The sequence below is a fragment of the Rattus norvegicus genome, chromosome 2 (genome assembly GCF_036323735.1).
Source record: "Rattus norvegicus strain BN/NHsdMcwi chromosome 2, GRCr8, whole genome shotgun sequence".
Lineage (NCBI taxonomy): Eukaryota > Metazoa > Chordata > Mammalia > Rodentia > Muridae > Rattus > Rattus norvegicus.
Window position 1 is genome coordinate 26,844,054 of NC_086020.1, and position 27,976 is coordinate 26,872,029.

Below are 27,976 nucleotides of genomic sequence, written 5' to 3' on the forward strand. Positions count from 1 at the left end.
TAATGGTTGCATGGCCTCCCAACTTCACCTCACTGAGAATCAAAGGTTCAGCCTGTGAACCCTTGGGAGCAGACTCAAATTGGGCAGTCCACTCATTTACACTCAGCTGCCCCCACCTCAGAGCGACAATGGTGGCAGACCTTCCCATCTCCAACTCATTGTTTTGATTTCTTTTCTTTAATTCTGGCAGAACAAGACATTTAAACCATGGCTTTAAGCTTTTCCTGTGGCTGAGAAAAAACACCCAGTTGAAAGGAAGGGTAGGGAAGATAGGCTTATGGTGGCTTACAGTTCCAGAGGGGATACAGCCCATCATGGCGGGGGAAGGCATTGCAGTAAAGAAGCGCACTGCACACATTTCTTCCAGAGGCAGGAAACAGAACAGGAAAAGAACCATCAGATGAGACGCTTAGAGTGACTTCTTATTGACAGGAACAGTGGTTGGACAGAACTTAGAAGTGCTCTGACAATGCTTAACTTCTGCCTCAGTGGTCCAAGGGGAGGTATGTCCCTCTAATCTGTCTCTGGGCATTGAGCTTTTCTCATGTACATGGCTTCAACCCTGATCCCAGTCTCACGGACTTCCTCTGCCATGTCCCTCTTGTCATGACTCTCAGGATAGCATGAGGCCCGCCTGGAGAGCCAGCCTGCCTCCCTATTTGGGGGCTCATTGCCCAGCAGTCTATTCTGTCTTCACCTTGGATTCCTCTTTGCCCTGTAGGCAAACATATTCACAGGCACTGGAAAAATTAGGAGAAGGAAGTCTTTGGTGCCCAGGGATGAGAGACATTATTCTGTCACTTACTCTGCTGCTCTAGATTTATGAAAGACGTGGAGTAACCTAGAAGCTAGCCGGAGGAAATAAGAAAAAACGTGCGACAAGCTTAAATAAATTCAAGTAACGGACAAAGGCAACTGTGGTGAGATATTATGAGCTCTGTTTGACTAATTGCCAGTTGGTTTCCATGGAGTCTGACAGAGTTGCTGGGAATGCAGGAGGGCCTACTCCCAAAGGCTGCCTGCTGAGAGAGTGGCCTGCTCTTCACCTAGGGAGGTTGTTGGATGAGAAGGGATCACCACAGGAAGTGTAGGCACACTCAAGCCTGCTCAGGGCAGAGAGAAAGGCATAAGGGTTGTGCCAGCCTCAGCAGGTGGGAGTTACCTTGATTGATCTTCGCAGGACATGAATGAAAGTGGGGGGAAAGTTCGAAGTTAGCAGTAAAAATCCTATTAGAACACTCTCTGGCCACCATAAAATAAACCGTGTCTTTAATAATCTTTCCTTTCTCTTGATTTTATTCATTAGCAGACACATACAATAAACACGTTCTTGCAGGATTCAGATCATAAATTTGAAATTAATCTTTAATACAAGCTTCTATAGACATTAATTTCAAAATTCTTTTATAACAATTTTATGAATGACTGCATAGGGTTGTATCATATGAAATGAGTCTACCCCGCCAATGTAATAAATGTTTTCCCTCCGTGCCCCAATCCTGCAGTTTTAGGGTGTCGTCTCACAGAGTAATGCTCACCGGTGCCCTGATGATTAGCACTGCAGTTTGTCAGCTTCAAACACTGAATTCCAGAAACACTGAGGAGACATGTCTCTTCCTAAATCTGGAAGGGATTCTCTAGAAGTTAATAGAGGTGGAGGGCTCACCCTGCCCTTCCCAGTGTGGGGTGTGTCCTTTTTTATGGGCTGGAATCCTGAACTGAATGAAAAGGAGAAAGTGATCCGAGTTTCATCAGCTGTATGCATGGGACCCCTGGGGTCCTCATAGTGGGGAGAAAGCACTGAGCCCTCAGGTTATGGATGGCACTCACACTGTGGTACACACACACACACACTCACACAATAATAGTCAATAAATAAATGGCCTTTTAAAAGTTGTATTTTTAAATGTAAAATTTTTAATTTTCGTTTTTTAGAATTCTTCACATTCAAGCATTCACCAGTATTCTAGTTTGACAAAGGTTTAACCATCTGTACTTGGCTGTTCACAACACTGTTTATAAGTGTTTAATCATTTACTCTTGGCTCTTAGGTATAGAGAATGAAATCAAAGTAGATTTGCAGATAGAAAACAGCAGGAGCGAGACCGGGGCCTTCCAGCACCGGCAGATTGTCCTCTCGATGAACGAAGTGTTTATCCACCATTCCCCAATATGAGGGTCACCCCCAAGTGCAGCTGTCTTCACGGTGTTAGTTATTTTTTAGGTGTCTTGTGTTTTATTACTGGTGTCGGGGCTTCCTTTCAATTCTGAATTCTGTTAGATGGCTGACAGTACACAATGAACTTGATTCTTTTTTTTCTAGAGGTAGGGGTTGCAAGTCGATGCACTCCTGACCTAACCCCAGCCTTCCTAGGTTTTAGACATTTAGAAGACACTTGATTTTATATCTGGTCAGTGTCTCGTTAAGCCAGTTTGATCATTTGTGTGCCCGTGAGAGAACTGTCTTTGGTGGTGTGACTGTTTCTGTCTTTCCATCCTTACGCCTTTCTCCGTGTTTCCTTTGTCTCATTGTACAGTTAGCACTGATAATGGTGATGTCGGGTATGCTCGTCTCTGCCCCAGGCTCAGGAAGAAAATGTTCAGACTGCACACCGTTACCTAGGAGGTCTGTGGTGGGCTTTTGCTGTTTCCAGGCAGGGTTTCTCTGTGAAGTCCTGGGTCCTGGGTTCAAATCACAGCACCATATAAACCAGGCATAGTGAGGCATACCTGTCATTCCAGCCACAGAGGCAACAGGCGTGAGTTCCCAGTAGCCCTGGGTTTCATAGTAAAGACCTACTCTTAAAAACAACACAACAACAACAATACCTTTGAAAAACTATTATTTTTTTCAAAGGGTAGGGCTGAGCGTGTAGCTCAGTTGGTAGAATACAAATGAATGAATGAAGGCGGGCACGAAGCTCTCAGCTTGATCTCCAGCACTGTGTAAGCCTGGTGTGGAGGGGTACACCTATTATCCCAGTACTTAGGAGGTGGGGGCAGGAGGATCAAAAACTCAGGGTCTTTCCTCAACTCCAGCGCAAGTTTGAGGGCTGCCTGGAGACAGTAAGAAAGTGTCTCGAAATGAATTTAAGGTCCTAAGAGGTGGGAAAACTGCTGGCTCCGATTTCTGCAGACGCGTTTCATTCGGCCTTGAGTAGCCGTCAGATATAGTGATTTCACACAGGTCATCCCCAGTGCTGCACCTGCTACCGCCCGCTTTTATGATGTCGTGTTTGTGCCTCTCCTTCCCACGAGTATGCTTCAAGACTGGCCTGTTTTCCAGTTTGTTCAGAGGAAATTGTTCAGGCTTTGCTGGTCCACTACACTGTCTCGGTTCTCTATTAACTTCTGCTCTTTATTATTTACTTCCCCCTAAACGTTTCCAGTTATAGCAAGAACACTCAAGGTCTGCTCCCTGACCAGATAAGTAAACACTCAGTTCAGCCTTGTGAGCTCTGGGCAGGGCACTATGGCTGCCCAGAACCTGCTTGCCCTGTGTGACCGGCCACACTGGAGCAGTGTACATACCCTTCGCTAGCCCACAGCCACTATTATTCTTGGGAAAAATGTCTTTTCAAGTCTCTCACCTACTTTTTAATGGGGCTGATTAGTTATGGTTTTTTCTGGTGAGTTATATGGGGTTTCTTAATTTGTTTCCTTTTATTTTATGTACATTGGTATTTGGCCTATATTGTCAGATTACCTGGAACTGGAGTTCTGGATAGTCATGAGCTACCATGTACATGCTGGGAATTGAACCCAGGTCCTCTAGAAGAGCAGCCTGTAGTCTTAACCAATGAGCCATCTCTTCGGCCCCTTATGTGGGTTTCTAATGCTATAGTTTTTGAAGTTCCTTTAACCTTTAACTGTTTACCACCTATATGATTTGCAAGAAGTTTTTCTTGTTCTGTAAGTGGCTTCTCCCCTCTTGTGTGTCATTTACACAGACACCCACATACACATTCTGACCCCCCACACTCCATATCCACAAACATACACAGTACCTTATTCTCAGTTTTGTGCACTGAGGAAGATTTACTAGGATGGCAATCCTTTTTTTTTTTTTTTTTTTTTTACTGTACGGCTTCCTCATGAAGATGTTTTATGGAAACTGTGGAAACTGTTGGCTGTAGGTGGCTCACCACGAGGGCACAAAGAGCATGCTCTCCTGGAAGTAGAGCTGACTTGAGCATTCAGAGCCAAGCAGACAGGCTTGGTTGCAAGCAAACCAGGCCAGGAGGTGGGCGCCAGAAGTATCCTATCCCACCCAAACATATGCAGACACCTTACCCACACTCGGGCCCATCCTCCCCGTAACTTTATCTATCTGGTAATACTTGAAGTTCAAGTACAGAATAAGCAAAATTGTGCCGAGGATCCTGTTGCTATCCTCTGTAGAGAAGATCTGAATGATGGAGTTGCTTCCGCTGCAGATTGAAATCTCCTGAGCACACAGGGAGTGACAAAGCAGTTATTCAGCACTTCCGGTCTGACTGAAAACCCAGTGCTGTAGAAACGTGTAGAAGTTACCATCTGCATCTTTAGAGGTGGACTGCCTTGCTCTGCAGTCAGCGCCCCCTGAACCCCTTGAAGTCAGGCAGCCCCTCTGCTAGTCAAACACTCATAGAAGTGTTCCAGAAGCACACAGATAGAAAGGCTGAAGTTCTTCAGTTCCTCAACAAGGGGGATGCCTTAGCTGGGCCTCCCTCAATCAGGAGGAGCAGAGGTATGACACAGAGATTCCAAGCTATGGTTGAGCTCACAGCCGCAACTCCAGAACAAGTTATCTGCTCCTTTGCTTTACAAAGGAAACGATCAGCACTCGAAGGAAGCCAAGGATGTACCTACGGGCATGGAGAAAGTGATGGGTTGAGACTGTCTCATTGAACATTAGGGTCAATGCCAAGCCATTACTCCCAGCGTGATGCTACCCTTTATCTCTGTATCAAGCTGTGCGCTAACCATCCCCTTGCCCTGCACTGGTCTGTCGGGCGGCTCCACAGCAGACATGGGAAAGTGGTTGCATCAGAAGGACAAGGTGCATGCCACACTGCTAATGTGCAATCAAGGAGCGGTTGTCTCACAATTGAACGTTTGCTACACATCCTTTGGCCTCTCTGCAGCCCGTCTCCTTCCGGGAGCCAGCAGCTTTGATGAGCTGAGATGCTTCCTAAGGCTCCGGGTGAGCACTGAGACCAAGCTGCCTTTTGTTGCTTGTGGGAAGAGACTACACAACAGAAAGTTTTCATATATTTCATCCAGGCCATCTTTGAATACGAATGATCCCAAGACCAGTTGTCCAAGGCGTGGTTAGCATAAGACGTGTGCATTGCCTATCTGTGTGGAAAAGGTTCCACATCAGCCAAAAGGAACGGCAAATAGGGTCTTGGACTCATCACTCTTCCACTTCTGCACCAAATATCCCCACTGCCTGACCTGAAAACATATTCCACCATGGAGCACAGGGCCACCTGGAGCCTCCAGGCTGAGGAGTATGGAGCAGAGGAGGAGAGGGTGTGGAAGGTGCAGAACAACCAGGAAGGTCCCAGAGAGCTGAGCCAGTAGGCCATGGGTACAGGTTCCAGAGCATTGTAGGAGCTCCAGATCCAGAGCCTCTATGTCCCCTTCCTTCTGAAGCCTTACTGAAGGGTTGCCTGCCCAAGGAGAAATGGCAGAGGTGAAAGAGTATGAGGGGCTGCTCACATTTCTGGAAGAGGCCTGGAAGCTGTCGTTTCCACCATTCAGGCCCAACCTTGCAATCCTGCTTGAGGCCCCAGAGCCACAGAAGAGATAGAGGAAGACTCGGAGATGCAGAGAGATGGGCGCTCACTGTGCAGTAGGTTCTGGCTGTGGATCCTAGCCAGAGTGTAGGAGAGATGGCCGCACTGTTCAGGTACCTGGCTGTTGCTGTAAAATTATAAAAAAATGACTTTCTTTTACCCCAACTACAATCCGGCACTGTAGTGCCCCAAAATACCTGGGTAGATATTCTCATCTCAGACAGCAAAGCCTCTCACCCGCTTTACTCTATCCCATATCACACTGCCGATGGCTTCTCTCTGAGCCTGGCAGCAATCTCTCTACCCACCTAGTTCCTAAGGCAGGCTTCACCATGCCAGAAACACACATCCCAACTCCATGCAGCCCAGTGTCTCCAGCCACCACATACTCTCTTGAACTTAATTTGCTACAAGAAAGAACACACAACACAATAACCTCTGATCCAATTGCTAAGATATAATTGCCCACCTAAACATACAAAGCCCTGTACACATCCATCCCTTAAGAACATTCATAACAACCTGTAAATGTGCAGAGTAGAATCTTAACATCCGCCTCCATGTTCTCTCAGCTGCCTCCTCTCCTCTCCTCTCCTCTCTTCTCTAAAACTCTTCTCCCACCCATCCTTCATTCTTGTCCAGTGACAGGCCTCATTCTATCCTGTACCTGCCTTCACCTGCATAATGACATCATCCCACACCTGGCAGGTAGCTGACCCTGCACCTCAGACTTCAGGACCTTGTCCCTGACGTGTATTTACACAGATACAAGTTGGATATAAAGATTGAAAATGTTGCAGACATTTGCCAATCAAGAATCTTGGATGAACTTACTCTCCAAAATTCACAAGAACACCTCCATAGCAAGAAATCAGCCTGTGGTTTTTTTTTTTTTAAAGGGTGTGGGGGGGGGGGCAAAGATCCTGAACAGAAATTGCTCCTTCAAGGTATACACACAGATAGCCAGAGGAAGAGCATGGCCACTGCTAAGAACCACTTGGCACCTGAAATCCTAAGGGAAGTGCAAATCAGAACCACAAGGAAGCCATTGCCTCACCACTGTAGGATAGCTACTCTCTGAAGGGTATTAATGTATTTTATAATTCAATCACCAGCATTTTTATTATCCTTTTAAATATTTTTACTTCTTGTCAGACCTGTAAGTTCTTTTAAAATGTGTATTCAAACTTGCAAATGAAGCCAAGCATGGTGGCCCATGCCTGTTCTCCTAGAAGGAAGCTGATGCTGTGTTATCAAGAGTTTAAGGTTGGATGGGGGTACACAGCAAGTGCCTAGGCAGCCAGGCATGTGAAGGGAGACACAACAGAGTTGATGCTGTCTGCTTACGCCCTCTGTAGTGAATAATGTGCGTATGCTGTTCCTCTATCTCTAAGTCACAGGTCCGTCTTCTTTCATTGGGAGTGTTTTCAGATTCTGGCACATTTCCATATGCTCCATGCTATTATCTAATCAGTGAGTAGAGCTGAGTGGTTTTTACTTTAAAACACTATGGATACCTTATCTCTGTAAACTTGGGGACTGCCTTACCGGTCAGCTGTTTTGTCCCTGTGACAGAGGGCTTGCCATGAACAACTTGAAGAGAGAAATAGATCTTAGCTCACAATGGCTTCATTTCATGGTCCTCTGTATACTCCCACAGATATTTAAACCATGTTTCCTAAGGACAGACATTCTCATCAGTCATACTCACATATATAACCAAGTATCTAGACACAACAAAAAGCTCTGGTAGACCTTAAAAATGAGAGACAGAGAGAGATATCCAGACTAGAGAGATGGCTCAGTGATTAAAAGTGCATACAGCTCTTGCAGAGGATCCTAGTTAAGATCCCAGCAGCTCACAACCATCTGTAATTCCAGTCTTGACACCCTGTTCTGGCATCTTGGGGTACCTGTGTTCATATGCATGTTCTACACACAAACACACAAATATATACATGAAAAGTATATACTTTAAAAGTACGTGATTGAAAAGAGCTAAGAAATACCAGTCAAGTGAGACACAAGAAGGCATGGGTAGGACTCTATTGATCGTATATTTACTTGAGACTAACACTTATCTGAACTTAGAGTGATTTAAATAGGCAGTTAAAACTACTTGTACTACTTAAATTCAACTCAAGTCTTTGGGTTTATATTGTTTTATAAAAACTTCCAAAAATAACTCAGTACTTACCAAACAAACCTGGCCTCATACTCAAAAGAAAAATGAATAATAAAAGAGGGAAGCCAGCTCAAGCCCCATCTTCCTTTATGATCTTCTGACTGAATAAAGATTTACTTATAATACACATATATTTCACTTTCAGAAATTGAGGACTACATCTGAGTTGCTTCTTGAACAAGTTAGAATATAGTACTTACTTCTGTGAATAACTGTTTTAAAATGTTAGAGATTGAAAATGAATCTAGACTCTTCCCTTTATCTAATGTCAGCCATATCTTCAAATTTATGAGGTAATTTTTTCCACATATCTCCACAAATAATAAAAAGCAGCATTTGTCCTGCATTCGAGCTCAAATAAATGCACATTCTTTTGAAATGAAAATATTGACAATGAGCACAAAATTAGAAAAGAAAGAAAAACAATGCATATAAATCACCAGACTCTTGGGAGGGAGTATAAGCAAATCTAAGAATTGTACTTTTCATGATTGTACGTTTTCCCTTGAAAACAAATCACTTTTCCAACTGTGGATGGTTTGACAGATCCAAGGATGACATCAGCTCCTCCACTATGCAGTATCTGCTTTCCTTCAGATAGCTCAACAGCACTTCATCAAGTTTTAATGATTGAGATGAATTAGAAACCAATGGGGGTTGAGTTTAAACTCCCTTAACTGCTATGCATAATGTATTCCTGGCCTTAGACCATTTTTGAACACCCCTGAGAATTTATATTGCCCATGGTTTGCTTGGTTTCTAGAAATAGAAGTGAGCAAGTAAAGGAACACACACTCCTTAAAGTTCTAATAATGTCTGTCAGAATGTACTAAATTATGTCAGTGTGCTTCAGGAATCCACACCAACCATCCTCTTAGCCCAATAAATGTAATAACCTTGGCACTGTTGTTCCAAGTCAGGAAAATCACATACAGTATCTGTGGTGTAGTGCTTTTCAGTAATGGACAGATGCTGACTCAGTAAGGTGACAGTGCAAAGGTCATGTAAGAAATTAGACTATTGTTCAGAAAAAGAAAAGAGCAAGCTGTGAACTGCACTTGCAGCTCCTAAGAACATTCCTGTAACTGTCAGGTAGTTAGTCCTGCATTCAAGACATCTGGTCTACCACTCAGCTCTTCTACAAATACTGCCCATTTTTGAATGTACTTGTAGATTTTCTGGCTCAGAATTCAGCATTTCTTTTTCTTTTCTTTAAAGATTATGTATGTGGTCGTGGTGGGGGAGGGTAGAGTATACATGAGTCTAAGGAGGCCAGAGACACCAACCAGATCCCCAAGAAGTTGGAGATTTTAGGTGTGTGTGAGCAACCTGATGTGGGTGCTGGGAATAGAACTTGGGTTCTCTGGCACAGGTACCCAGGACAAGTAGAGCATGCCCATAACTTCTGAGCCATCTCTCCAGCCTGTAATTCAGCATTTCTGATGAATTTCTAAGTAGTGCCCACCTGAGTGGCTAGTTTTCTGACCACAATGTGAGTAGGACAAATCCCAGATTTGAACAAATCCCTTAATTTAAAGATTAAGCTTATAATTGATATACATAATCTATTTAAGACATAAAACTTTAAATTTCAGTGCTGGCTAAGGATCTGGCTCAGTAGTAGAGCACTGGCCTAACATGTTCAGTACCCCTAAATTTCAATCCCTAGCACCACACACAAGACCTTAAGTCTCATACCTGATTTTTGAAGGGTTTATAAATGCTTCCCCAAAATTCTTAAGTTGGCTCTGATTATCCAAATGCCATAACGTTTTTCAGTGTAATGAGGTGTGTCTGGCCAAAACACAATTCAAATCAGCGGGCAGGACAATTTTGGAGCTTGACTTAGATGCATAGTTCTTTGTCCTGTTTTCCTGGTGTCTGTGCTAGCTAGCCTTATATCAACCTGACACACAACAGAGTTATCAGAAAGGAGGGAAACTCAATTGAGAAAATACCCCCACAAGAACCTGCTGTAAGGAATTTTCTTTATTAATGATTGATGGGGGAGGGTCCACCTCATTGTGGGTATTGCCATCCCTGGGCAGGTGGTCCTGGGTTCTGTAAGAAAGTAGGTTGAGCAAGCCAGGAGGAGCAAGTCAGTAAGCAGCACCCCTCTGTGGTCTCTGTATCAGTTCCTCCCTCCAGGTTTCTGCCCTGTTTGAGTTCTTGTCCTGACTTCCTTCAGTGATGAACGGCAATATGAAAATGTAAGCCAAGCAAACCCTTTCCTCCCCATCTTGCTTTTGATCATGGTGTTTTACCACAGCAATAGAAACCCTGACTAAGACAATGTCCTATGATAGCAACATGCAGAAAGAAAATTTAGGGTCTCAATAAATGGCAGTGAGCTGAGTATCTACCTGGAAGAGGTTCCTGAATTGAAAGTAAGGTGGCTGTAGGCTTCTTCCCAGAGTCTCCCTGAGACTCTGACTTCTTCACAGAGACTCCTGTGGTCTTATAGAAATGCTGAGGCTGGGTAAAGACAAGCCTTCCCGGTCTCCCAGAAAGATTTCCTAGAAAAAGCAAGCTCTGCTTCTGTGTGCCCATGAGGCTGCTCCCCTGCCTTTGCCTCTGTCAAAGGGATGGCAGGTCACTCTGGCCCATCCTTTGACACCTGTGCATTCGTGTGACCATCAGAGCAGTATCTGAGACCCCTGCTGGTCTGACATTATATCTCAGAAGACAAAGAACAGCTTCACCCAATGCCATCACAAGAGCCCAGGCTGTCTCTCTGGGCCCAGTCTCGGTACCTCTTGAAAATAGCAGGAATTTCCTGGAATGTAAGAAGCAGGTCTCATCAGTTAACCACAATCAGAGGGAAACTGGGAGAATTTATTGTTCCTGTGTTTCCTACTCAGAGTGTTTAAAGATTAGTGGCAAACACTCTGGTCCAATAAAAAGTAAAAGTGTTTTCTATTCCATGTCAGTTTATAAAAAATTAATAGAGGCATCAAATAGGATTAGAGAGAATATACAGAAATATTATAATGGTCCCTTCGCATGGGCGAGTGCAAGGGTAGATAATTTTCATTATCCTTTTGACCTAATTCACTGTATGTATTTCATTTGCAATTAAACTCTTTTAAAAAGGGATAAAGGAGAAGAGAAACAAAGCAACACTGTGCTCAGGTTGGACACCACTCCCCTCCCCCACCCCCACACATGTGGGAACTCTGCTCAGGGCCTTGGGGCTGGAGTTAATCATTTGATTTCTCTAAACGGTATAGGTCTGTATGCGACAGTAATAAATTAGGTGTCTTGATAAAGACCAAACTCATCAATTCTTCCAAAATCTGTACTTGATTAGTTCTACAAAGGTCTAAGTCAGAGTTATTCCTCAAAGCTTATTATTTTAACAAAGAAACCCAAGGTTTCCAGGTTTGTCAGAAAATTCATTATCGCCACACAATGGCAAAAGGTCACAAAATGCCTCCTTCCACAAGACAAATCTCTTTTGCTCAACAGCCCATTCCCCTAGCAGAACCAAGAAAAACCTCTGACATTTCAGATCCTTTTGCTTCAGGGAAAATAAATGTTCCCTAGATAGTGGGGGGAAATGAGAAACAAATTAATGAAAAGCAGATACATTCCTGCAGCAAGCGTGCTAGGCCACATGCGCTCAAAGTCAAGCTTTCACTCTCGGGTCCTGCCACCTCTGCAGAGTGACAGTTTTCACAGTGGCATCAGTACTGTCCTCACAGAAAGCTATACACACACCACAGCACTGCAAATTAAAGAAACGTGCGTCAGAAAAACAGAAAGAGAAACTCCAGTGTTTAACTGCGGCTGGAACTGTGACCTTCGAAGTACAAGCATTTTGGAAGTGACTCAGCCCCTTCTCAGTGCACACTCAGAGCTTGACTGAATTTAGCAGTGCTAGGTTTTCCCACATCCTGAAAGTTCCTTCTTTTAATTCTGCATCATTTGTACCTCTAAACACATGCTTTCCCCATATCTTCAATTTCCACTGATTAGCTAATTTTAACCTCAAGGACATGCCTTCCTCCCTTCCTCCTTCCCTCCCTTCCTCTTTTCCTCCTTCCCTCCCTCCCTTCCTGCTTCCCTCCCTTCCTTCCTTCCCTCCTTCTCCCTTCCCTCCCTCCCTCCCTTCCTTCCTTCTGTCCTTCCTTCCTTCCTTTCATTTTGCTTTTGACCCAAGCAGTATGGACAAAGCCAGAGTTCCCCATGACCCCAGCTGGGTGCCACTGTTAACAAATTTAATTTGCCCTTTCAGAATCCTCAGTTACTCATTTAAACAATACAGACATGTGAAATTGTATACATGCATACTGCTTCCACCCCCCCACATACATGGTTTCATAGAAAATGCTTTGTCTGTTCTATTTTTGTTTGCCTTACGCCTTAGTGCCCCTCGGTTTAGTAAGCAGAGATCAGTGACTTTGTATGGGGGCTGTTTTGACATGGTGACTTATAGAAAGCTTTTTGGTAGTCACTAATGGGCAGAGACCAAGGATGCGGACAGTCACAATGTACACATCAGCCCCATAACAGAGAGTCATCTACATATGTCAAGGATGCCAAGGAAGCCCGTTAGGATCTGCGTCCTCCAACCAGCACCATAGCCAGTGGTTCATTCAGCCAATCATGCCACAGTGTGCCTTCAGCTGAACCCTTAAACATGTCTGCCTATTCCTTTTCACCACAGCCAGACCTCTTCCCTGCATACCTCTGTCTTAATCCTTTCCTGCTGCTATAACAAAACACCACAGGTCACACACCTCATAAATATCAGGCATTTATTGTTCACAGTTCTGGAGGCCAAGAAGCCCAAGATCAAGGTATCTGCAGATGCGGTGTCTATAAAGGGCTTAATCTCCAAGTCCAAGATGGTTCCCTGTGGCTGTGACCTCTGTAAGGCAAATGGGGCCAGAAGGGCAGAGGTAAAAAAGGGGAAGTGTCTCTCTCTCTCTTCCTCGGGTCCTTTTGTGAGGACACTGACTAACCCCATCCGTCCTATTCATGGTGGAGAAGCCAAATCACGCCACCTTTTGAACCTACCTCTCACTACCTTGGGGTCACGTTTCAGGAGACCGTGCATTCTAACCGTAGCAAGCCCTATAGGCTACCGAGGTCTCTGAATGCCCTGGTTCCTTCTCCGTGACTACTTTGTACATTTTCCAAAGCTAGCCACCCGGTCACTCATCCCCCACTTAGCTTTGCTCCTGACTGTCCATTCCTTCTCTGTGGTACCAGGCTGGCTTCCCAGAACCATGCTCTGTTACTATGGAGATGGACTGTGGATGGGTCCTGCTCTGCAGACTCTCTGGGCTAACATCAGGGATTGTGCCAGGTTTGCTGAGTGACTAACTGACAGATATATATATATATATATATATATATATATATATATATATATATATATATATATACATATTATAGAGGCCAACGAGGAATGCTTTTTATTCACAGTTCAGAATTTATTACATATTTTATCTTGGTGACTATTTCTCCTGAAACATATGTTTTGAACAATAAATCGACAGGAAAGCTCCCCTCACTCTGCTTACAGCCCCTGCATTGTGTCCCACTCTCACTGCTCAGAGAACACACTTGGCCTCTGCCCAAGGCTGAGAGCTCCCTTTGAAGAAGGAGTCCAGCTTATAGGCGGCTGAGAGGAGGGACGGGTGTTCCTTCTACAGCTATTCCCCTGCTCTGACATCCAGCCTCCTCTGGATGGTAGAGCCTTGGGCTCCTGTGGCCTCTTGCTCCTTCAAGGAGACGCCAGGAACAGACTGAGACAAAGGTCATCTCCCTGGATCAAGAAACCTTAACCAAAAACCCAACAGCAAAGGAAAGCTCAGCTGTCAATCCAATCCAAGCAGCCCCTTCCGCTTGTACTTAGTGTCCACTGTGCAGTGTTGTGGGGAGATGGAGATAGAAAGACAAATGAGATGTCACTCACAAGAAGCTGGAACCCACCAGGATGGGGACATATGGGGACAACCACAAGAACGCAAAGCAGAATGAAGTCACCACTCAGAAGAGGCCGAGGAGAGTGGCTGAAGGAGGAGGCAGCTTAGTTATGAAGCAGGGACCCAGCAGCACGCCCGAAAACCACTTCTCACCTGAAAACAAGAGGCACTTTATTTGATGGATTTTCTTCGGTTTAAACACAAGGAAAGTGGGATTTCTGAAAGGAGAAATAAGACAGGAACACATAGGTCCTCGAGAGTCGCCCTGCCAAGCTTCATCACATGGTTAGCTAGCCTGAGCAGAAATGGGGGCCAAGCCTCTGAGTTCCCATCTCACATGTGGGATATCCACCTCAGATCTTAGGAAGGCATCCAGTGTTGTACCAGCCCAGCTCAGTCTCCACTGCTGAGGCCAAGCAGCCTGTGTTGTCTATCAAAGATTTTCTTGACTCATTTCCATCGAAGCGTATAGACAGGGCCCTTGATCATACCAGGTCTCACTGCGCGGAGCTCTTCAAGGTCTCAGTCTAGACCTGTCTGCATTTCTCTCCCTAACGCCCACGGGATCCTGGAGTCAGGCAGGATGGAGCGCAACACAGAGACTTTACTAGAGAGTTCCAAAGCTCCCTTGGATGAGGAAGCAGATTGGCGTAGGTATGGATACAGACAGGAGACAGGTGTGTGCAATAGGTGGGTGAATAAATACACTAGTCACAAGCTTTCTTTCCTCACTCACTTTTGCTCTATTAGTGACCTTTCCTCCCCCTCTCTTTTTTTTTCTGTGTTAGAGGCAGAGCCTAGGACCCTATACATATTAGGCAAAGACTCAACCTCCGAATACCATATCACCAGCGCACACACACGCGCACACACACACACACACAGAGAGAGAGAGAGAGAGAGAGAGAGAGAGAGAGAGAGTGCCATACAGCCAAATGATTATATATAATTCCTCTAGGTAGACTTCTAATTGACTGAACGAGATCTGGAAAGCACATAGAATGTAATTTTAGGAGTTCCAGAGGTCCCTGCATGCATGCCACACTTCTGTGTGGCGTATTTCTGGGAATTCATCTTAAAATGAAGCCTAGTACCTACCTCATGGTCTCTCGGGCAACAGACCGGACAAACTCAGGGTCTCCCCGGACTAACAGCAAGTTGCTGATCTGGCTGGGTTCCACGGGGAAGCTCTGGGAAGCTCTGCTTCTGAAGCTGTGCAGGTCACTGGCAAAAAGCAGTGGCTGAAGCTATAGGATTGAAACCCCACCCTCTACTTAGGGACAGTCAAGACCTTGCTTCCTGTCCTCTCTGGCCCCACTCTGCATTAGAAAACCTTCCTGCTATGGATTCTCCAGTATAAAGGCTTTCTCCCTTCCTTGATAGCTCTCAGCCAGAGAAAACACTGTTCTCAAAGGCTCCTGGGTAAAATTAGGTTAGGCCCTCCAAGTGGTCTCCCTTCTAAGGTCACGGACTAGTCACTGTACTGAAAAACACCCTTTGCCCCTAATATAACACACCAGCGCAGCGACACTAGAGGCCAGATGCCATGGGAACTGTCTTGGAACCTGGCCACCCACTGTCCCGGATGTGACTCTGTCTGACCTTGAAATGATACCTGGAGATCGAAGGCCAGACTGCTGAGGCTGCAGATGGGGTGGGAGAGACAGGGATGTGAGATGCCTCTGGGAGCCAGAGGAAAGCTTTTGCTGGCTACATCAGATTACTGAGCTGAGAACGGAAAGAAAAGACTTTTTCATTGGTGAGCATTACAGTTGAGCAGACTATCGAAGCCGACGGGTCCCTTGCCTCTTTAACTGTTCCTAGAGGCTGAGGCATCTTGACTGGAAATGCTATCCCGATACAGAAATGTACGTATCTCTAGGAAATAACTTTACATGAGGCCCAAGTGCCTGAAGCAGGGACTGCAGATAGAAAGAAGGGCTCAGAGGCTGTGTGGCTCAGATCTCAGCCTCCTGCCACCTCAGAAGTTCTCCAGAGATAATAGCTCTTCGAAGGCTTCTCCATTTCCCCAGGTGTCTTGCCTTTATTCAAAACACAGTGTCACACGCTTACACTTTGGGTGCTCAGTGACGTTGGGACTCTTCCTTATTGCCCCTATTGTCTGGTCTGGACCTGATGAAGGGCTGAAATCAGATAAAAACTTCTGCAAGAGCTGTCCTTGGGGAAATGTGTGGGGTGGGGGTGGGGAGTCAGAGGTGCAAAGGCTTGTTTCCAGCTTTTCCACAGGCTACCCCACTGGCTGCTAATTTCTGAGCACTGCCTCCCTCCACCTCACTGGTGCAGAGGAGTGTCTGGCTCTGTTTTAAACAAGACGCTGAAAACTTGGGCGTCCTTGCTCTTCCAGATCTGGTCCTCACAGTGAGGAGAGTAGAAAAGATTCTCCTAAAGAAAAAGTGGGTGGTGTGCAGTAATGAGGAGGGGGAGGGAGGGGGAGGGAGGGGGAAGAAGGGAGAGGAGGTGCCTAGGGAGGGTGTTAGGGCTCAGTTCGGCTGGAAAGCACTTCCTAATAATATCCACCACTCAAAAAGGAGAAAGAGAAAGGTTGGGGGAGACATTTTACCTTTTCAGCAGCCATGGGACCAGAAAAAAAGAAATTCCTTTTAAAATATCACTTTATATGCAAAAGAATTCCTGAAAATTTAATTGGGTTGTGATACAAAACTGAATCACCCTAGCTCTTAATTTTGTACATTATTTTGTATCATTGATTGATGGATTTTATTATTTTGTTGCTTGAGTTCCGTCTTCGGGGGAAGGGCGGGGGTTGGTTTTTGTTGTTGTTTTGTTTTCTTGTTTTTATGCCGTTTCATGATCAACAAATACTTCCTGCTCCCTTGTGTCTGGTACCTGGCATACCACATACCGTGGTACACACTCTTTACCGTACATAAAAATCTCCAGGGCAACCTGTTAAAAGTGCAGCTTCCTTAGAGCCTCCCTCTAAATAGCTCAGGATCCCTGAGTGTGTTGATCACCACACACACACACACACACACACACACACACACACACACACACCACTCTGAAGTGTATATGACTCTCAGGGTCTGTCCTTTGAGGAAGGTTGTCATAAAAAGAGTCTAAGCCATAGATTCCTGTCCAAAGAACACTGCATCCGGGGCTGGACCATCAACATGTGTAAGATGAGTTATTAACGTCCATGGTGGACGCCAAAGAACCAAACAAGAAGCAGAGAAACCAAAGGTGAGAAAGATGGTAGGCGTCAAGAGAACTAGACAGAGAGGTCCTCAGAAGATCGAAACAAAGGACCAATCAGGTTCTAACTGAGCCTTAAAGAACGAAGGGAAGGATGTATGTGGGAGGAGTTGGGAGACAAGTGAAAGAGTAAGATCAGAGTGGGCAATTCTAGCAGAACGTGGAGAGGGCATTGGGTGGGAGTGTGTGCAGAGGCTGGTAGCCTTACACAGTCGAGACAGCTGAAGGCAGCTCAGACTGAGTCGAATGGCTTCCCTACTGTGATGAACTTTGAGCTACAGCCTTGTTCTTCTCTCTTATTGGGCTGCTTTACAGAACATTTCATAAAGTATTGCACATGCACATGTGAAAAAGATCATTCACCTTTGAAATACTTGCAGTGCCAATGTGTTATATGAGCCTTGTTTGTTTACATGCCTGCTCTGTTGGGAAATTCTGGAGACCCCAATAGCATCTGATTATAAAGTTGGAGTGCAAAGGCCTTCATTAGAAGCATGTTCTTTTGCCTTGCATATTTCCCTTCAGAAGTGGCAGCCTTCACAGTGAAGACATCACGACAAATCAGTGCAGCCAAGGGAAACAGTCTTAAAACAAAATGTGGGAACAGTTGGTCAGCCTCTGCATTGCGTCGCCCCGTCTACCCACATACTCCGTAGACACAACTCTCTCTTCCTACAGGCGTCATTAAATTGTTATTATTAAAGGGTGCTTGATGGACACACCACCTCTCCTCAGAACTGGTTCTTCCTCAATTCAAATATGAATATTGGAGTACAATTCCTAAAAATATGTTATGCCTTATCAAAACCATAAGAAGCTGAGAGATCCCTTTCTTGCTACTATTCATCGTAAAAGGAAGAAGCAGAAAGTTTGTAGTGCCACAGGATTCTGTCATTCGAAGATGAATCAGTGCTGTGGACTTTTACTTGGCGAGTTCTGTGTGGCTTCAGGTAAAGAAAGCCCAGGGTTTGATTTGCATTGTGTAGAAAAACTGTTAGTGAAAATATCTATATTTCTATATATTATCTGTATAATCAGTCTATAAACTTTTTATTGTCAGTGATTATTATACTCCTATGTGCCCAGACAATTTAAGCACTGAACTCTCCCACTTGTATTTTATGTATCTAATAGTGTGTGTGTGTGTGTGTGTGTGTTTCTGTGTGTATCCATGTCTATGTGTGTCAGTGCGTGGTTTTTGTGTGTGCTTGGGTTTCTGTGTCTCTGAGTGTATCTCTGTGTGTGTTCATGTGTGTGTGTGCCTGTGTATATGTGTGTGCCTTTATGTATGTGTGCCTGTGTGTATGTGTGTGTATGTGTGTGTGTGTGTGTGTGTGTGTGTGAGAGAGAGAGAGAGAGAGAGAGAGAGAATAGGCTGTCCCTGTGAGTTTCTGTATTGTGACGAGCATTTGAGGTGATTTGAATCATCTGAGCTAAACCCCTCTTCATTACTGTGTGGCTGTTCCTGATCTATTATATAGATTCACCTCACACATGGATAGGTCTGAAATCTTTCCCCGCCTCGATTCAGATGGTCACTCACTGAAGAGTCCATCCCTTCTCCCTCCTATCTACCTCACTGTAAAAATTCTTCTTCTGTGGGGCCTGCTCTGTGGGGCCCACCTTTCTCCCTGTGTGGTGCCTGTGTGGTGCCTGTGTGGTTCCTCTGTGGTGCCTGTGTGGAGCCTCTGTGGTGCCTGTGTGGAGCCCCTGTGGAGCCTGTGTGGAGCCTCTGTGGAGCTTCTGTGGTGCCTGTGTGGAGCTTCTGTGGTGCCTGTGTGGAGCCTCTGTGGAGCCTCTGTGGTGCCTCTGTGGAGCCTCTGTGGTGCCTCTGTGGTGCCTGAGTGGTTCCTCTGTGGTGCCTGTGTGGTTCCTCTGTGGTGCCTGTGTGGAGCCTCTGTGGTGCCTGTGTGGAGCCTCTGTGGAGCCTCTGTGGAGCCTCTGTGGTGCCTCTGTGATGCCTCTGTGGAGCCTCTGTGGAGCCTCTGTGGAGCCTGTGTGGAGCCTCTGTGGTGCCTGTGTGGTTCCTCTGTGGTGCCTGTGTGGTGCCTGTGTGGAGCCTCTGTGGTGCCTGTGTGGTGCCTCTGTGGAGCCTCTGTGGAGCCTCTGTGGTGCCTCTATGGAGCCTCTGTGGAGCCTCTGTGGTGCCTGTGTGGAGCCTCTGTGGTGCCTGTGTGGAGCCTGTGTGGTGCCTGTGTGGAGCCTCTGTGGTGCCTGTGTGGAGCCTCTGTGGAGCTTCTGTGGTGCCTGTGTGGAGCCTCTGTGGTGCCTGTGTGGAGCCTCTGTGGAGCTTCTGTGGTGCCTGTGTGGTTCCTCTGTGGTGCCTGTGTGGAGCCTCTGTGGAGCTTCTGTGGTGTCTGTGTGGTTCCTAAGTGGTGCCTGTGTGGAGCCTCTGTGGTGCCTCTGTGGAGCCTCTGTGGTGCCTCTGTGATGCCTCTGTGGAGCCTGTGTGGAGCCTGTGTGGAGCCTCTGTGGTGCCTGTGTGGTGCCTGTGTGGTTCCTCTGTGGTGCCTGTGTGGAGGCTCTGTGGAGCTTCTGTGGTGCCTGTGTGGTGCCTGTGTGGTTCCTAAGTGGTGCCTGTGTGGAGCCTCTGTGGTGCCTGTGTGGAGCCTCTGTGGAGCCTGTGTGGAGCCTCTGTGGAGCTTCTGTGGTGCCTGTGTGGAGCTTCTGTGGTGCCTGTGTGGTGCCTGTGTGGTGCCTGTGTGGAGCCTCTGTGGTGCCTGTGTGGAGCCTCTGTGGAGCTTCTGTGGTGCTTGTGTGGATCCTCTGTGGAGCCCCTGTGGTGCCTGTGTGGAGCCCCTGTGGTGCCTCTGTGGTGCCTGTGTGCAGTGTACATTGTCATGCCTTTTGGGGAACTTGCAGACTGCCAGGCACCTGCTTATTGTTGCCTAAACTCTGACATACACTTCAGATGAGATGGCCTGTGTGCATGCTCCTGTTTCCATGGCGACCTGCCTATGGATCACAGGTGCAGGTGACCCTGCCATTGTCTCTCCTCATTAGAAGCACATACAGGGATATGATGCTTTATAACTGCCTGAACAGTCAAATGGATCTGAACACACATCTTTGGCAGAGCATATGGCAAAGACTCAGAATAGTGAAACCAGCATGGGGTCAGTTCACTTGGCACAGAGTTCATTGACACCATGGATGGATAATGGGTTTTCATCTACACTAATAATTTGCCTTTTTCCAATATTAAGTTTCTGCTTTCAATGTTTGGAGGGATAAAATGTGGTCAGAATTCTGTGCTCATTGCTTCACAGAATATATAGTTCCCGAGGTCCTCTGTAATTCTGATGTTGATACACCCCTAGGAGAATTGGCATGTCCCACTCACACATCTGGTTTGCTTTAGGCGAGGGAACTTTCTCATGCCAGAATGGCGTTTGGTGGATATAGGAAATCTGCTTCATGTTGAGCCTCTGCAACTCACAGATGCAAATGTTTAAAAACATGGCTATTTCTCCATCTGAGACGTCCCCAGTCACTACTTTTGTCAAAAAGAAAAAAAAAGAAAGAAAGAAAGAAAGAGAAAAGAAAACCCACAAAAGAAACCCAAAACCCTGACTGTGTTATAAATCCACTGTGTACAATCCTTATTCACTCATCTCATAGCTGATATCAGAGTAGAATTAACTGTTTGGTGGCGTCCTACAGTAAAGGCCCCATCTCTGTCCAGAACAGCCCTTCCTCCACAAAGCCTCAGCCTGTGAATGTGCCTGTAAGCATGAGCAGCCATTGTTCTCCCTGAGGGGAAGGACCTCAGACACTGTAACCCTGAGGTGGTGCTTTCTGGTGGGTGCATATGAGGTGACAGGCCTCTTGCCCTCCACCTGCCTCTCCAGTCTGGTGTGCCTACAGCTTAAATCGTTTTTCACTCCAAATTTGAAGTTTAACCTAATGCTTTAGGTCCTGTATTTTCTATAAGAAACTTAACTTTTCTTGTATTGCTAATTGTTATGTTGAATTTTTTCTTAAAGACTTTCTGTGTAGGAAAAAGTTTAACTATGTTAACAGCACTAGGTCAAAGACTCAAGATCTTTGAGAGCTTGGGAGGAATCCAACCTCAGTCACGTTATAAAACAACTGAACACAGGGCTTTGTGGCTGAAGTCGCTGGACGGCCCCAAAGCACAGGAAGGCTGACTGTAGTGGATTCCAGTAAAGACGTTCAACTCACACGTTCCCAGGCGGCTCTCACTGTTTGCAGAAGGAAGGCTTTGCGTTATATTTTCTTAAAATGCATACAAAATAAAAACTCAAAAGCCATTCAGTTAGAATTAAAGTCCTGTGGCTGCAGGTACAGCCTTGATGGCATCTTGAACAAGAACTGGGTGCTGTGTCGTCTCCCCCCCCCCAAGAAAATGAGCTCACATGGCAAAAACAGACAAAACCCACCCCCTGCCAAACTCCCTGTCAGCAGAAATCTGGTCTGCTTTTCCAAATGGAATGTGGATTTCCAAACTTGAGACAGCCTCTTTCCAAAGCAAACGAGAAAAAATACGTCCTGGGCACGGGGTCTGCTTGCCTTCCAGGGCACAGATTTCCCACCGGCTTGTTCTAGCTGCCATTTCCCAACCAGTGAGCAGTCCTGGGACCTAACCAGGGTCAAAAAGCCCATGCTGGATACAGATTAAGTCTCTCTGGCCCTCATTCGCCTTACGGCTCAGACTCACTGCTCAGCAGGCTCAGCGTCTGTCCCCTGAAAACAAATGACAGAGGATTCCTGGAAGGGACTGAGCCGGGTCCTGCTTACATAGCTGACACACTAGCCTCTGTCCACACCAACAGCCACTGAGTCCTAAGGCCAGCCAGGATCACAGGGCCAGGAAAGAAGTGTATCAACAGGTAGAGGGCCGTGCTAGACCTGCAGGCACAGAAGTCCTGTCTCCTGGGCTTATAGCCAGGGCACTGTGATCACAGCAGGACCTGGAGTGAGACGGCAAGTGTCCCAAGCCACACAGTTGGGGCTCCATTCTAGTGTTAGGCCAGGCCCTGACTCTGGCAACCTGAACAGGATGATACTCACGAGAGGTGAGAACTAGTGGAAAGGCAGTCACCTCATGCCTCCACCTCCAGCCAGGCCTGGCCTTTCCTCCATGTTTGTCACGTTGCCTATGGAAAGCCCCTCAGTGAGCCCTTGATATTGACCCAAGGCAAAGCTGACACCAGTCCTTACTGCAGAGCCTCTACGCAGGTGGGGCTGTGCTTGGCACTGTCCCCTCCCCTCCCTGAGCCATGTGCCCTCGGCTTCCGTTAGTGTTCATGCTCATCTCTGGCCCGTCCTGTATTATTCTGCATCTCTGTGTGGTGAAACTGCACTCACTCTTTGAGACCCATTTCGGTGGACCGTCCATGTTGGGCCTTCCTGCCCACCATCACACTACCTTTCTCGGTAGAGTTTCACCTCAGCATTTTCTACACATTTAGCTCATCACAATAGGGTCATTTGTCCCCCAGAGACGTGGAGGCCTGTTCATACCTCTCGGTGTTTCTCACAGTCTACTCCTGGGCACGAAGCTTATCTCTCACAAGCATCTGTTTTTCCGGTTCATACCAAGGTGGAAGCCTTTGATTCATTAACATTTTGGCTCTGATTAATTGAGGAAATAAAAGCAGGTCCAGTGGGACATCCGGTTGACATTTATTGGTGACTTGCCCACCCAGTACAGGTCTGGCAAAAAAGTCATGCCAGTTCCTTGAAGCATAGCACTGAGGCCCATTCTGAGGCAGGAAGATCCCCTGTACTGAGGGCTCACTCTGAAATTGACCCCTTGAGGCCTTCCAGAGCATTGGAAGCGCCTGTGGCTCCAGAGGTCAGTGGACTGCCCTGCTGGATGCTCCCTGTCCCAGAGGCATAAACGCAACACAGACAGAACCTCACTCCACCCAGTGCAGGATGCCCCTGCCAGCACGCTGGGCTCGGCCTGACACGCGCCTACCAGCTACCCACAGACTTCATCGAAAAAGTGACCGGGATCTGGGGAGATGGCTCAGTCTGCATTTGCCGTGCGAGCGGGAGGCCCTGGGTTCAGATCTCCAGCACTCATATAAAACGAGTTACAGAATGTGTCTGTGGTTCCTGAGCTAAAAGTGGAACTGGGTGGGTCCCTGGAGCTCACTGGCCAGAGCTTAGCTAAAGAGGGGAATTGCAGGTCCAGTGAGAGACTGGGATAAAACCAAAACTATAACAAAACAAAAATAAGTGGAGATCCAGTGAATTAGAACAACAACAACAAAACCAACAATATTGACCTCTGCCCTATGTACATACATACATACAGATATACATACATACATACATACATACATACATACATAAGCACACACACACACACATGTACACACACACATTTATTGCTCTTCTCCTCTCCTCCCCCATCCCAACGCAGATTGAAAATCTTGCAGAGCTTGACTTTCAAAGGTCAACTGTAAGTTTAAGAGCTGCCAGAGACCTGTCTACTCTTCTTTCCATATTGACCCAGTTTCAGTGTGACAATCTTACTGGGATTATACGTGTGCTTGTTTTAAAAATTCGTTGTCTTTTAGGCACATACTGAAACAGTTACAGAGGAAATGACATTTGACAGTGGGTTTGAAATAATGTGGGAAGGAGAGACTGAGGAGTCAAGAGGAAAACATGGTCGCAGGAAGCTGTTTGTTAAGAGTTGGGGTCAGGATAATACTCAGCTTTTTCAGTATGTCTGATATTTTTCATAACAAGATGGTTTTAGCGAAAAGGCTGCTTTGTTCTTGGGTCCTCCTGTCTTAGATTTTCTCTTATTGTGTCTCTTTGCTTTGTTGAAGGTCACTCATGACAACCCTTAGTTAGGAGAGGCCAATTACTGGCTCCCGTTGAAAGACCGTCCCTTAAGTTCTGTCAAATAGGTCTCACGGTCTTTGAAATTTGGTTCCTTTCTCCCTTCACATGGAGCTAAAGGACAGCGTGGAGGTCTAGACAGAGGACTGTGCTCTGAACTGTGGGCAAGGTGCCCTGTGAGCAGTGGTTTTTAACCTATGGGTCATGACCCCTTTGGGGAGAGTTGAACAACCCCATCACAGTGGTCACCTAGACCATCAGAAAGCACAGATATTTACATTATGATTCATAACAGCAGAAAATTACAGTTATGAAGTAGCAACAAAAATAATTCTATGGTTGGGGTCACCACAACATGAGTAATAGAGTTAAAAGATTGCAGCATCAGGAAGGTTGAGCCTTTGAGGCTCATCCCTTGCCTGTCTCCTGTGACAATCACCTGTACCCTGACTGCAGCTGATAGGGAAGGGCGCCATTTACAATGTGCCTGGGATCCCAGGGGAACTGGCAAAGGAGCATTGGAAAGAAAGACAATAGAACTGAGGCCAGTCAGAAGCTCCCCTGTGAGGATGGACTTTCTGACAGAGCCAGACCTCTGGCCAGCCAGGAACATGAACCGTGGAAGGCAGGCTCCATGCTGAATTATTTAACCTCCCAAACATTTCCATTGTGTCTCCCTCTAGAGCAGAGGCTCTCCAGTCCATTAGCATAGTGTTTTCCAGGGTGGGGTTTCTCCTGCCCTCTCCTTAACAACCCATGTCCCCCACCAGCACACCCTAGCATGATAGGGATGGATGTTCTCTGCTTCCCTGTTGCCTTTGGCCATCCTCACCTTCCTGGCCCTGCACACAATGGCGTGCTTGTGAGAGAGCAGAGGGAGACTCGGTGGACTTGTAAGCATGGTGACAGTGTAGTGGTTAAGGACAGAGGTAGCTACCTATTTCAGTTGCCATCTCTGCTGACTTCCTGCATACCGTGGCTGCAATGACTACCAAGTGTAGACATCACATTCCAGAGGCCACCAGGCAGTTAGGGCACAAGAAAGACAGACAATTGAAAGTTCACAGGAGGCTGGGATGCACGGGGGCAGGTGGCAAACCAAGAAAAGGGTAAGAAGAACGACTAACTGGGAACTTAGAAGTAGGGTTGAGTGGGGCGTGGCTACAGGGTTTTGAAATCCGAAGACATAAAAGGGGCTAAATGAGTCACTGCTGTAACAGGCTCAGGATAGGAGACCAAATCCAGACACTGTGTCCTGTGCCTGGGAAGTTTCCGAGGACTCCATCTGAGGCAGTTGATGTGACCATGAGGTTCAGCATGGTGGCTTATACCATAATGCCAGCCCTTGGAAAGCCAAAGCAGAAGGGTCACTATAAGATTAAGGCCAGCCTGAGCTACCCACTGAGTCTGATGTTAGCCTTTTCTGCTATAGAGCAAAATCAAAGCAGGTATGAGACTGTGATGTCCGTCAGAGGACCCTGGACAATGGCGCTTGCTTATTCTTGCTAGTCTGCTTAATACTACCAAACCACAAGGTAAGGGCCAGGGGAGACTCGCCCAGAGGGATCTTTTCAACAATAATGGCAATGCTAGTCTTTCCTCTCTGTTTTATGTCAGATACTCACTTCCTTATTGTGGCGATATAATTAAAAAAATCTCACGACTTGTTCCCATGAGTTCCCACTCGACGAGGATCCACGCACTCTTGCTGTTTCTGTGTCAGCCTTCACACACTGTCCCTTAGGTGACTTGTTACCCCAGCGCGTTCCATGGGCCATGTTAGCCCCAAGCCTTCTATAGCCTAGCATGACTTCCTGTCATGGACTTGCTCACACTCCCAACAACCTGGTGAAGTCATGACTCAACAAACCAGAACCCGACAACCAGATTTGTATGTTAATTACTCAATGTATAATACATCCACACCATAAACTTACAACCAATTGATAAGGATGGAAACCACCCCCTAGATAAGATATATTTTGTTCATCTAGACATACAAAGTCCTGTACACATCATCCCTTAAGAATAGTCCTAACAACCTGTAGATGTGCAGAGAGAAAGCTTAACATCTGCCGCCATGTTCTCTCAGCTGCTCTCTCTCTTCTCTGGTCTCCTCCTCTCTAAAACTTTTCTCCTGCCCATCCTTCCTCCTCATCCAATGACAGGCATCATTCTATCCTGTACCTACATTCACCTGCATAATGACATCAACCTACCCCGTACCCCTTGATAACTGTCAGCCCATTCAGTGCTCATAGCAACCCATGGAAGTCGGTGTTGGCATTCCCAGTTTTCAGAGAGGAAAGTGAACCTTAGGCAGGTTAAGCTGTTTCTGCTCCCAGGCAACCCAGCTAGAGAGTAGCAGGATTCACGAGGTCCACCGCAGCGTTACCGTCCTGCAGTGTTAAGAACTCTGCTGTCTCAGGCCTGGAGAGATGGCTCAGGACATAAGAGCAGAGGACCTGAGTTGAATGCCCAGCACCATAGGGTGGTTCATTCTAGGCCCTCTTCTGACCTCTGCGTGTAGTAGGCACATACATGGTGTTCACACACACACACACACACACACACACGCACACGCACACGCACACGCACACGCAGGCAAAACACTCGCACACATAGAATGTTAAAGTCTAAAACAAAACAATAACAACTGTTTGGGGTGTCCCATTCCTGAGGTCACTCTGCAACCTCTGTCCAGGTACTGTCTCAGGCCTGCCCATGGACGTCCCAGCTCACCTGGGCAATTCCCTTATCAGGTGACAGACATGACAGGCTGACCACGAGTGTAGTGTATCCCCACAGCACCCTCTCTCGTTCTCACTTCTCCTCGTCAGCCACAGACAACAGAAAAACCCAGCTCTGACAAGAGTGAACTTTGCGCTCTCTCTCTCTCTCTCTCTCTCTCTCAGCAGCACCTCCTACTACCATGGAATGGTACCTTGAGAGGCAGAAGATCGGTGGGAGGGGAAGAACTAGGAATAAGAGTACCCAAGAGCAGCGAAGTCGGTCTTCCTACCAGCTTTGCGGTGTTCTCTCTCTGTGCTTGCACAGCCTTTCTCACAGGCCTGCTGTCAAATCACAAAGCAGGGGCCGGAGGGCAGCAACCGGAAGCTGCCTGTGGGTCTTACTGGCATGCTGATTCTCGCCACAGATAAGTGGGAAATGGGAAAGTAGATCAGTGTCAGATAAACCTGATGTGATTATAGGATTAGGCTCTTTGCTTGTTAATGCCGTTCAGCAAATGTGAGAGAAGGCCCTGGCGTTCCCAACAGCCTTGTGGAGATGTGCGTTCTAAAGCTATACTACTGTCCTAGGAATCTACCTAGCACACCCTCCCCCCCCCTTTCTCTCTCTCTCTCTCTCTCTCTCTCTCTCTCTCTCTCTCTCTTATGTAAAACATATTTTATTGTTGTTTGAAAGGATTCAGGGTTTGTTTTTAAATCAGTCTGCACGTCTTTCCTCAGTCCACCATCTCTCTCACATATCAACTGGCTTCAGCCAGCAATACGATATCAAATTCATTCAATCCAAAAGGAAGAAGAGTTTCATTTTTTAGGAGGAAAAAGTCCAATTCTGAGAACAATTAACATTAGCTTTATTTAAAACAAAATGGGGGTGGTTGTGTGTCACTCTACCTACCCCTCTCCTCACACAGAACTGGGAATATAATTCTGTCTCTGGCAGTCACTGATTCTCTTAGACGCCCGCAGGGACATACCCTCACAGGAGCACACATGTATTCTTTTGAGGAAGCCTGTGAGGAACTTTGTTCCTTTAAGGGGCACTGGATGAATTCTCATAGGACCCTCCAAGCCAATGCTAACTGTCTCTGGTTGGCAAATATTTACAAGGTCTGAGATGAGCACTAGGTAAGGATCCTGCCTGAGACAGCTGTTGTCCTCAGCTGGCCCTGACTCTAGGACTCATCAGTGGACCTCCGAAGACACACACGGGACCCCCAACAGCACCTACCCATTCCCTAGGAGTGCGCAGCTGTAGGAACT

General features: G+C 46.5%; 1 protein-coding gene and 1 long non-coding RNA gene across 4 annotated transcripts in view; one reads left to right on the plus strand and one right to left on the minus strand.

Annotated features, from left to right (window-relative positions):
• The window catches only part of Arsb (arylsulfatase B), a 159,288-nt gene that overhangs the window by 107,659 nt on the left and 23,653 nt on the right, over positions 1–27,976 (plus strand).
• Positions 4,057–27,048, minus strand: LOC120100667 (uncharacterized). The gene is made up of 3 exons (XR_005500508.2): positions 26,911–27,048; positions 5,707–5,910; positions 4,057–4,847 (listed from the first exon to the last, which is right to left on the minus strand). It is a non-coding gene; the product is annotated as an uncharacterized LOC120100667 (long non-coding RNA).